We start from the raw sequence: 12,273 nt of genomic DNA on the forward strand, positions 1-12,273 counted from the left end.
AATGGCCAATGCACTGTTCTTGGTTTACACTTGCTACTCTTAGACACATTTGTTCACAAATTAAAAAAAACCCACCTGCCAGCTGAGGAGACACATCTGTTCAGATATCAAAACAAGACACCTATCAGTTGAGTCAACAGTCTAGTTAAGAATGCATATCTCAAGTGCCCAACTTTGGTTTTGACTTATAAAATCAGAGCAATGTAGGTGAATTTCAGTATTGACAATGTCTTCTTTGAAATTTGTCTTTTGCTTAAGAGATGTGTGTAAGGTTTGTGTGTGTGTGTGTGTGTGTTAAAATACATACATGGTTTGGTTCAACCATCACCACTATTTAGTTTCAGAAAATTCTCATCACCCCCAATGTAAATCCCATGTACAATAAACAGTCACTTCCCACTGTCCTTCCTACCCCAATCCATGGCGACCACTCATTTATATTCTTTGGCTATGAGTTGCCTATTCTCCTACAAATGGAGAGTGTTATTTTGATATCTGATATAGATTAATCTTCAGATAGTTGAACCTGTTCTCTTTTGGGGGAGGGGATTGTGGTTGGTCTAGAGTGTTTTGTATTAGAATACTCTAAAGCCATTAAAAGAAAGCTGTCCATATGCATTTATTGATACTTAAAACTGTTTTCAGGGCAGGAGATAGAGTTCAGTCAGAGAGAGCATGTTTAATATTCATGAGATCCTGGGTTGCAATCCCAAGAATACAAACAAACAAAAAGAATGGCTGATAATGTTAATTAAGGGAAAAGCAGATTATAAAATTTGCGTTATGATTACACACAGAGCAACCTTGCGTGCTAGGTAGAAGGATATGATGAAAGTGTTTACAATGACTACTTACAGTGGATGGTTTGAATTTCCTTATTTTAAGTGTGCATTTTTTTACCTGTATGTATGTGGGTGTGCATGCAGACATGTGGAGGCCAAAGGACAACATCTACTGTAGTTTCTCAAATGCCATCTTGTTTTTGTTTTTGTTTTTCTTTTTTTTTAAACAGGGTCTCTCATTGGCCTTGTGCTCACTTGAGTTGGCTGGGCTGGTTGGCCAGTGAGTCCCAGCAGTATGCCTGTCTCGGCTTTCACAGGAGGCTGCAATTGCATGCTGTGACTCCTGGTTCTTCTCTGTGGATTCTGGGGGCTGAACTCAGGTCCTCATACTTATTGTAAGGCAAACATTTTACTAATTGATCTATCAGTTAAGTCCATTCGTTTTCCTTAATGATCTTTTCCTTTATGATTTTTTTGGCCCAGTCATCATTTGGGGTCTGAGCGGACATTCATTCACACGAGAAATGGTTATGTGTGCTGCCTTGTACAAGTGACTACTCAAGAAATTATTCTATTTTGAAAATCTAGGTAAATAATATTAAAGTCATTAGTTATTTTAGGCGAAAATTCACTGTCCACTATTTTAGGCAAAAGTGAAAATAATACAGGTGTATTGATGTCAGGTCACCAAAGCCTGCCATCAGGGAGGGCAGTTAAAGCGAAATCATGAAATTTAAAATGTTTTTGAAATGCATGTGTAGATTAATTCAGCCACGGTAACTCTCAGAACATTGTGGGCTATTCAACTAGCCAGGAAAGTAGGGTAGTTGGGATTAGACATCACAAAGCTGTTTGATTGTGTAATTGTGTAGTGGAGTAACTTGTGTGTTCATGCCTCCCATGACCGTGTCTGTACAAAAGGAAAAGCCAAATATGTGATTTAAACCGTAGTCCTAAAATGGGTAGGATGGCCAAATGAAGATAAGCACTCGCCTGCTTACCATGACCGTTTTGTTGAAATGATACCAGTAGCAGCATCTTCTCAGACTTTTCTCACGATGAAAACACGTGCTGCTGTCTGGAACCTCCCCTGTCCATTATCTGTCTTTAAGCCACCTGATGTGGGTACCGCAAACAGAACGCAGGTCTTTCAAGAGCAGCAAGTACTCTGAACCACTGAACTATCCCCAGCCCCGATGTCAATCATTTTCAGCTCTGTTTGGGGCAAAGGATCATCGCAGCAGCCGTATTTCCTGCTGCCGCCGCAAGCATCTCTGGGTTTCCTGGTTCAGCCTCCGTGGTTCAATCATCTCTCAGCCACGTGTTACTCAGAGCTGGCCTAGGACGACGCCTCTTAATGCTAGATGCATCTTCTGATTACTTTAAGTTTCCAAGGAAAGCTGAACAAAATGTGGGCAATGTTCATGGTGCCCCACGTTCATGGTGCCTCCCTACCTGGTGGGTCCTCTATTTCCGTGACCCCACTGAGGTTATGTCTTCAGTGCAGCACCCCGTGAGTTGCTCGTTACAACTAATTTCAGTGAAATGGAAAGCGGATGGGTGTGCATTTAAATGGTGACGAGGTCATTATCTGCTCAACCACCACTCACATCAAGAAGCCGACCCCTGACCATAGCTAGGCAGCTCCTAGTTAACTTTTCTCATTCATAAATGTGTCCCTCCCCAGAGGTAAGCACTTTTTGGAGTTTTTTTTTATGTAACTATTGTTTCTCTAAAATTAGGTTGAATAACTATGTACACATTTGCTCTGATTTCGTTTTTCTTTTGTGAAAGTTGCTCATCCAGAGTCGAGACATTCAAGCCAAACTCAATTAAAATAAAGTCAAGAGCCATAGAGAACTTAGACCTGATCCAAAACCATCCCCTGAGCTCAGCTTACAGCGGCAAGAGCTGACAGAGCTGAGAGTGTTTATTTATCAACCGCTGAAATGCAACCAACCGAACTCCTCAGTCATGAGCAGGACCTCCAGCACCGAGGAATTCACTTCCTAACAGCTTGCATTTCCTCGTTCCCCTGTCCCCGGGATCTGTTGCTCTCCACAGGCCTCTGGCGCCTCTCAGATCTGTGTCTCCTGAACTACACTCTACCGCTGCTCCCTGTGTAAACCCTCTGTGTGAAGATCCATCTCCGTGTATCTTGACTTCAGGCTGATGCCTGCCTGCTTTGAAACCTCATCCCGAAAGAACAGTGTGTCTCCATTAACTTGTACCTGAGCCGTTTTCTCACTTGTTGAGGTTCAAGGATGCACTGTGTGACTCTTGTGCACATAGTGCTGTCTGCGTTGCCTGAAGGTATTTCTGTGGGGAGACGTCGTTTGCTTGTCTATTCTCTTGGCGGGCATTTATGTTATTTCTGTTTGCATGCTGTTACATGCTGCTGTGGGGCCGCGCTGCTACGGAGCCGCATTGCTATGAACCGCATTGCTACCAGGCCATGCTGGTACGGGGCCGCGCTGCTACGGGGCTGCGCCGCTGTGGGTATTCTTGACCCTGAGCCCCAGTGAGCACCATCATCCAGGAACTGGAACTGAGTTCGAGTGACAGACAGGTCGCTTCTTGTTTGGTATGCAAGCTGTTGCCAGAATGATTACATCCCCAGCGACAATATGAGTCATTCACTCTTGTCTCACCTCTGTGCTGTGCTATGCGGTGTTAATTTAAATTGTAGACTTAAATTCCCAGAGCGATAGGAAATTTCCAAAAAAAATAAAAAAGTTTATTTATTTTTTGAGATGAAGTTTCTCTGTAGCTTTCACTCTGTAGACCAGGCTGGGCTTGAACTCATAGAGATCCACCTACTTCTGCCTCCTGGGTGCTGGGATTAAAGGTGTGTGCTCCACCACAGCACGGTTCACTTTCTTAATGATGGTGGAGTTGAACACAGTTTCGTGCTGACGGTCATGGAGAGGTTTCCTCTTTCACCAAAACCTTTCCTCATCAATTTGTGCCCAGTCAGTATCACTCACTGGAGACTCTTCTCTTACTTCTCGAAGCTCCCATGGCCTAACTACTTTCCTTTGGCTAACAGTTCATCTTTATCCTGGCACCTTTAAGTCTCTAACTCTGACCTCTGACCTCATCCTCCACCTCCAGAGACCTTTGAACGGACATTGGTGCCCCCACCCTCCATCCATGAGTCAGCCTGCTTGCTTCCTTCAGCCCTGCAGCCTCAATTCACCTTTTTCTGGAATACACTCATGCTTCTGGGAAAAGGGCCACAAGCCAGATTATGAGGCACTATTGTCTGTCCCAGAAGAGACTGTAGAACCCAGTATCTGTCTATCTGAAAGGAGCAGCACGGTGTGGTTGCAGGCTTACCCCGTGGGGGAGGGGGGAATGCAGGATAAGAAGCAAAAGCTACAAAAAAAAAAATAGAACCGAAATTTTACTCTAAGGGAAATGAGAGACCATTAGAGAGTGGCATAATTAGATTTGAGTTTTGGAAACTTCTCTGCCGGCACTCACAGGCTCTTAACTGCCTACCCTGTGCCTGTCTCACTGATTATAAATTAAAGCTAATTGACTGGGAATTATCAGAGCTTAATTTGAAACATGAGCCAAAAAAAATACCCCCTGTCTATAGGCAGAACACCAAAAATATAAGTCTGTAAAGAATTTGATTGTGGCAGGCTATTCTCAAATACTGGCTAACACTTAAAGTGAACCCAGATGGGCCGAGACTCACCCAGGAGGACCTGTGGGTTTGTGTAAGTCAAGTCACTGACGAATATGTGGGATCTGGTTCCACTTCCCGGGAGAGACAGGTTGTCCATAAGGGTAGGGTGTTTTCTCCTAGATTAGACAGCCCAGCCAAAGGTGGGTGAGATGGGCCAGGAGGATCCTCATTAGACCACCTTTAGTCGCCCGCACATTCCGGAAGTGTGAGAAAGCCCATGGAGATTTTATCTGTGAATGCAACAGTCACAGGCACATAGTCTTCTACTTAGGCAACTCAGAAAACTTGGTTTTGAAAAGATTGTGTTTTCGGTGTCGGGCCCTCAGTTCTGCTACCAGACTTAGATTAAACTCACTCAAACGGGGTCATTGTCTAGCTTCTTTTGTCCCGTGTTATCATCAGGATGAAAAGATATGATCTGGAATCAGTCATGCTACTGATACGCTCTAATTGTTCCCCACGGATGAGCCTGCATTGGAAATCTTAAGCTATATATATGTGTGTGTGTGTGTGTGTGTGTGTGTGTGTGTGTTCTGCCAAATCGTCGTTTAAAGTCGGCACACTCCTGATAATGGGGCTCACTTGTCTGACTTTGAAAATGGAAATATTTAATTAAACTTCATACAATAATGAAATAAAACCATGCTTTTGTTTGAGATGACTTCCTTCCCTTGAGCAACCGACTGTCGCTTTCAGTCTCTGTCAGCGGATTTCTGACTCACTTCCCAAGAGGCCCCCTCAGCTGCCCCGTCTTCATTCAAATACGGTTGCTGTGGCAGAGTTCTGAGCCCCTTTTTCTGTGCTTAGTGTGTGACATTTGATCCCAGGGACTTCCTCAGTTGGCATCTCTTCTCCCACCTTAAAAAATTAATAAATGTTCATTGAAAACTCTGTCTATCATCTACTGAAATTTTAGCCATTGCCCCCCAATGCCTCTCCCATGCTCCCCTTTCCTCCACTGAGATCATTCTTTCTAAGAGATCGTTTCTCTAAGGTTCATGTTTCTCTCTCTTCTAGTTCTCCCTGAGTTTCCTTAGGGTTGCTTGCATGAGCATGGTTGGGGGGCGGGGTTGTTTACGGGAACGTAAGCGTTCATCAGTGGCTACACAATGACCCTTGTCCTCCTACCACCTGTTAACTGCCCGTAGTTTCTTTGCAAGCAATAAGGGGCCTCACGAGCCTCAGACATGATGGAATGCTGAGGGGTCCCATCTTGCACAAGTTACGCGGGTAGCCCAGCTGCAACCAACTTCTGAGTACAGTGGCCTAGCCATGCACACACATGACGCTGTGTCCTCTCTGACTGTTCCCTTACACCCTCTGCCCACTCTTCGGGATGTTTCCTGAGGCACGGAGGGGGTGACATATTTAGGTATCCTGCTTAGGGTTGAAAACTCCAGTCGCTAATTCTCCACACTTCGGGATTTCTGCTTTTTTTTTTTAAGGACACAAATCGAGACTAAAGCCAACAGGAAATAACTTTTGATTGTTTCTGCGGTTGGCTTCACTTGTGCTGAAATGATAGAAACACTTGTAATGGGTGTCCATCCTCATGGCTCCCAGAGTCACTGTCTCTCCCTTCCCAGTCTCTAAGTCAATCTCTGTGGGTGACTCACAAGCTCAGCCTCAGACCTGGAGTTCTCAGTCTTTGGGAGCCCCCGGGACTGTCAAATTTGCCTTGTGACCGTTATCTGCTGATAGAAGTTGGTGAGCATAGCATCTGTGAACGTTTCCCAGCCGCACTTGCCCTCCCGTCCCGTGGCTCTTCTGTCTCAACCCATTTCGTTCAGGAATGATTGCTTCCGGCCGTTCCGTCCCTGATACAATTTCTGGACCTCTCCAGTTACCTGCTGTGCTGTGTATAAACCCTTTCTCTTCAATCTGAGTACAATTGAGATAAAGACTTTCCAAAACACCGCCGAGGCCCGAAGAGTTTTGAGAATTGAGCTTTAAGCCTCACTCTTCCTCTGACAGCAGGACGAGAGGCCGTTTTCCAGAACTCCTTGACTCTTGATGATCACACTCTTGTCTCCTTGCCCGTTTCTTTCCTGGGCTGCTGTCCGCCCTTTGGTTTGGACTGTAAGTTCCAGGGGGTCAGAACGCATGGCGTAGAACCAAGTGATCCTCTTGACAGCAGGGGGCTGGTTAGGACATCCAGTGTGAAGATGGCCAGTGCAGCATTCCACCGTGCTTCTTGGAGGATCAGAGGCAATTAAAAATGTGCATCCCTTCACTCCCCCATCAAAGGAGAGGCTGGGAAGGTGCATCGCAGTGGTACTGTTGGAAATGCATTGGAAATGACCACTAGGGTTCGGTCCCAAGGAATCAAACACCTCTTGTGTGAATTGGAAATGGGAGGCCCAGCCAATGGAGGTCAAGGGGAAGTACGCTGAGGATGTCTGGTCCCATCTGCAGGGGTCCTAACCCACCAGGAAGGGGTGGAGTCCTGAGGCAGGGAGGTTCCTGGAGCCGTCCTTCTGTCTTGGAAAGAGGGTTTAGTTGTCCTTTCCATGGCCTGAGTTGCCCTGTGTAGAATTCCTGATCCCAGAAACGCAGGTTGAATTCGCTCTGCACATGAAGAAGCCTGTAGCGCCTCATCAGGACGTCTCCACAGCACAGGCCTCTGAGACCTGCGGGAGACAAATGATTCTGAGTGAGGGTGAGCTCACAGAGGAGCGCTGCAAGCAGCTCAGGAAATTGACTAGCATGTGTTGAATTCAGCAGCTACAACAAATGGCACCAGCCTATCCAGTCGCGGAAACAGATGGAATGGGCTCTGCAAGGAGTCATGGAGGCATAACGAGACTGGAATTATTTGATAGGAAAGGGATCTCTAGAAACATGAACTTATCAAGTAACTGTCACCGGGCCCCAAGCCCAGGGTCTGGCAAGGTCTGGGACAAAAATGACTAGGACGGGGGGAAGTTAATGTATTTCATAGATTGCTTTAAGAGCCAGCCAAAGATAGCCAAGCAGGAACTGGCTAAAGGATGGACCGGCGCTGTCGAGGTGGCCAGAGACTGTGGCGCTGCCTAGATCTAGAAGTCTGGGTCACCCTGGTGTCCATTTTCAGGGGACAGAAGTCACTGTGTAGACATGGGGGCAGCACCGTGAGCTTGATTACTTCCTGCATGCTTGCCCTTAGATGTCAAGAGCCTGGATATTGCTCCACTACACGAAGTGGAGGTGGGATTCCTGTCCATGATGACTGGGTGGCGGGGGGGGGGCGTTCCCCCCTGCACCGCACCCCCTGCTGAGGAGGAAACCTGGTCATGAGCAGGAGAGCCAAGGGTGAACAAGGTTCCTTTCCAGGGCCCAGAGTGTCTCTGTCATTCACCTCCTTCCCACCTCCATCTGTGAGGACAGTGGACCCCAGCAACCTCCAGGCACTGGGGCTCACTCACTTACCCAGAGTTCCCTTCCTGCTTCAACAATGTCCCCATCTCTTCGATGCTGCGACTATTGATGACGCCGTCAATTTTCTTGTCTGACAGGGAGAGTTCTAAGTTTACCAGAGTGACTGCATTAGCATACCTTATGCTGAGAGATGTGTTGGCAGCAGATGTAGAAAACTGGAAAAATATATAAATTAATATGACTGATGTTGATGAAAATGCTGGTTAAACATTTATAATCTGAATACATGAAATGTGCCCAAATTGGACAATTTTTTTAAAGCAGAGACATGATACCCCAGGTGAGAAATTGCACACCTGGTTAATAACTAGGCGACATGAGCTGAGACTGTCGCATGCATCCATTCTTATTGTGAGCACAAGGCACACGTGGAACAGAAATGAATTTAGACTTGGGTCCTCTCTTCAAAACTCTTTTGCATTTATATGTATTTCAAAATCTGAACAAAGTCCCAAATCCAAAACACCCTGGTCCCAGGCTTTTTGAGCAGGGATTCCCAACCTGCATGGGCTATTAGGATATGCCCTGTTGTCACCTGAATTTTACAGCAGCAGCTGATTCCTGTGGGTGTTCTAAAGCTTACTATCTACCCACACATCCTTCTGTTTATCTAACCTTTCCCTCTCCTGTTTTCACATTAAAGATTTGTGGCTATCTTATTACCAAATAGTTAAATAAAGAGAAATGTGTAGGTTAGGGGTTTTTGTTGTTGTTGTTGTTGTTGCTGGTTTGCTCATTTTTGTTTTCTGTTTTGTTTGGTCAACCTGGCGTGACCTAGAGTCACCTGAGAAGGAATTTCCCAAAAGGCCTATGGTCCAGTCTGTGAGACACTGTCTTAACCGATGTTGCGGGCATGCTCAGCCCGCTGTGGGAGGTGAGCCTGAGCTAGACCCTGAGTCGCCCGGCACACTTGTAAGCAGCCTTTCTCCACGGTTTCTGCTGCAGTTGCTGCCCGGACTTCCCGCCACGACGAAGCATGACCCAAGCTGCTTTTGGCTGGAGTGTTTTATCCAGCAACGGGGAGTCAGGCTAGAGTCCAGGAAGGGAGCACTCGTTAGTGCAAAGCATCGCGCACTCATGAGTACAAAGCATCGCTTGCACCTTCTGGCTGTGGTGTTGTGCTCTGCTGTACTTTGGTTTCAGCCCCCTAGACACCCTGGAGTGAATGGCTGCGTATAGCAGTGTTCTCAGGAGGGCAGGAGGAAACCAGGAACTCAGCAGTCTGACATTCCCATTATGGATTGCTGGGCTGGCGTTCTGTGGGTTTAATGAAGTAGATACCAATGACATACATACATACACACATACATACGTACATACATACACACACATGTATTTGTTGACATTATTATAACACGTGACTCTGTATGCAGCGTCTGCGCACTGTCACCATTGTCAGGTGGGTGTAGGCTCTTCCCTGCCTGGTTACCCAGGAGATGCAGGTATAGTCCTAAATGCTTTGCTGTTTGGATCGCTGATGCTCCCGTCCTTGCCAAAAGAGGCAAATTGCATGTGGTGATAGCACAGGGGCCCAGTAGATCCTCGTGGTACGATTCTGGTCAATGAACACCGAGCCCGGATTCCTGTGTGCCTCGTGGATATGGATGAGCCTAGCCACCTGCAGGAAGTGCAGCCTCGCCCTTTAAGGAAATGCTTCCTGTAGGAGGACCCAAGCGAGCGCGGCCTAATTTCCCACTCCTCATAGGCTTCAAGGACTAGAAACTAGGCCTGAGTTTGGTGGCACACTTTATCCGTTTGCTCTGTCACCCCGGTGTTCCAGTTTGACACAGGACGGAGCCTCGGTTATTGGAATCATACTTGCGGTGTCACAGGACGGCAGCTAGCCTGAAGGGAAATTTTTGATGACTTGGGTATGAAGTTAAACCGTCGGTTTGAAAGTGAGATGTCTCTTTGCATGGGAAACATTAGCCTTCTGGGTCTGTGTCTTTGGTGTTTATATTGCTGTGAAATGGAAAGACTCTAATAGCCTTCTTGGGGTCTGAGTGTGTCCGATCCCTCTCCGTAGCTGTTAATTTTAGGGTGTGAGGCCCGGCTGGAGGAAGTGTGTGGCTGGGGGGGGGGGGGCATGCTTTGAAATTTACTGCTGGGTCTAATCCTCCCTCATCTTTCCCGACCTTCAGTGCTGGCTTCTCTACCTCTGGGAAATCGCTGTTGGCAACTTGGGGTTGAGAGTGAATGGAGACAGAGCCTGCAGAATGCATGACATAGGTGCACCTTCCCAACAGTGTTATAATCTCATGGGTAGGTCTGTAGCATGTTAGCTACGACATTAGCTGTGAGCGATATATCCCTTATGAGTAACCCAGGCGGCAAATTACTTGAAGTACATAGCTTCTGTAAGTATACACTTTTTTTTTAATGATGTGTAGGTAGCTGCTTACAAATGAAATGCGTTGGCAAAAGGCTGTTATAAGTTGTAGCTGTATGCTCTGGACTTGACACATAAATCTTTGGGTTGCAAGGGAAATAACACGAGTTCTATCCTACTGTCTGATGTGTTCCTGGAGCACCCCTACAGGAAACAAAGCATGCAGCAATTGACAACATCCCTGGGAAGGGCTCTGCACAGCAGAGTGGCAAGTGTGACCTCATCATGTGCTAACAGCTCATGCCAGCAAACTCAGGCGATTTCCATCAGATTCACAGCAGACGTTTCTTTGGGGCCCTGTCTCCAGGAGCAGGGGTGACCTAGTCTCATTGCATACTCTGATCACAGGCTTCATATTGACTTTGCTTTTGGAAGACTTAAGGCCGGGATTTTCACACAATGGCTGGAGCCAGGCCCAGACTACAGTCTGTAGGGTGAGCCAAAGGGAAGTGGTGGTGTCCGTATCTGTTCTTCCTTTGTTCCTGAGAGTCACGAGGGCTTGGCTTACGATTATCCAGAAACTTAATGTAAAATATACTACGGTTAAACTACAGTCTACACTGTGAACCTTTGAGTCCATATAATCTCTGTCTGAAGGCCAGAGAGAGAAGTGCATTGTGTATTTATTTATGGCTGCCTTCCTTCACAAGAGACCTGGGACAGAATCATATTTGGGATGCCATTTTTGTGAAATTAATGTTGTTATTTAACTGACATGAGTTTGAACCCTGGTTCTAAGAAGTTTGTGTGATAGTTCATGTCTATGCAAGCCTTGCCTACTGATTGCTAATCAAGAAAAAAATAACTACAATTGGATTCGTTTGGATTGGAAACACCTTCCTTACCACTGAGAGCTCTGTGATAACAGCACAGGTAGAAGGTCTTATCAAGTGGCTGACACACGACCAGCTTTACTTTGCTGATCACTGTCTTCCAATCTTGTTTGTCCCCCGCCACCCCGTTATTTTAGCTCCTCAAGTGACTTTAGACCCTTTTAGAAAGTGTTGTAGTGAGGCTCTGCCAGATGTCCTGTGTTTATGTATTGCCTGGTCTCCTGTCTCCACATTTTTGTAAGCAAATATGTGCCCTGTTTGATGCTTTCCTCTTTGTAGTCCAGGTACCGGAAAATTTAGGGATGGGGTGAACACTATCGTGCAGCAGAAGGCACACCCCTTAGATTGAAGCTCCTGGGATTTAGCTCAGGAAGAGCATCCTCTGCCCCAAGACTCCCTTGCAGCTATTTATCCAAAGATAGAGTGTCACTTCCCTTGGGGGACAGAGGATGATTGACGTCATAGCCCAGTGTGAAAATAAAACTCTACAAAGCAGCTTCTGAGAGCGGCGTTATCTGTCTGGAATTTAAAAATATCCCAGCTACCAAATCTACCACTGTATGCTGAAGAGAGATGCGGGAAGGTTTGGACAGCCATAGTGACAAACACTGATACTTCTCCAACAGTGAACTTGGCTACAGATACGTTGAGGCAGGCCTCTTTAAAGAGTGGATGTTAACATGGTCCTGTGTGTGAGCAGGAGTGAAATGACACTCCTCAAATTCTGGAATTTGCCAGTCTGAGATTGCATCAAATCAGGGGAGGTCTCTTCTAAGCCATCCTGACACTTACATGCCGTTTTCATGTGGAAAGCATTGATAGAGGCTCAGCTACCACTCTCTCAGAGACAGTGTTCTGGCAGATTCTGAAAAAAGAAGAGTTGTAGAGCATGCCCTCTTTAGTGATGTTCCGTGTGTGTGTGTGTGTGTGTGTGTGTGGTGTGTGTAGGAGGGGGGAACAGAGATGGGGGTAGGGAGGGAGGGAGTAAGAGGGAGAAAAGGAGGGAGAGGGGAGGAGAGGGTGCAATGCCCCCAGAGTCCAGAAAAGGGCGATGGAGTTCCCTGGAGATGGTGTTCCATGGAGTTGAACCAGCTTATGGGGTTACAGAAGCTGAACTTCAGTCCTCCTTAAGAAGCAATATGTCCTCTGAGCTGG

At 46.5% G+C, this 12,273-nt stretch overlaps 1 protein-coding gene across 11 annotated transcripts in view; it reads left to right on the forward strand.

Annotated features, from left to right (window-relative positions):
* Nucleotides 1-12,273, forward strand: part of Ptprm (protein tyrosine phosphatase receptor type M) — a 649,476-nt gene that overhangs the window by 186,825 nt on the left and 450,378 nt on the right. The window contains exon 1 of one of the 11 annotated variants that reach the window (XM_040752903.1): nt 9,680-9,767. The exons of the other annotated variants lie outside the window; for them this stretch is intronic. The gene's annotated coding sequence lies outside the window, so the exon portion shown is untranslated. Of the gene's footprint in view, nt 1-9,679; nt 9,768-12,273 lie in introns of those variants that run through there. 11 annotated transcript variants of the gene reach the window in all.

The sequence above is a fragment of the Mesocricetus auratus genome, unplaced genomic scaffold (assembly GCF_017639785.1).
Source record: "Mesocricetus auratus isolate SY011 unplaced genomic scaffold, BCM_Maur_2.0 Super-Scaffold_100010, whole genome shotgun sequence".
NCBI lineage: Eukaryota > Metazoa > Chordata > Mammalia > Rodentia > Cricetidae > Mesocricetus > Mesocricetus auratus.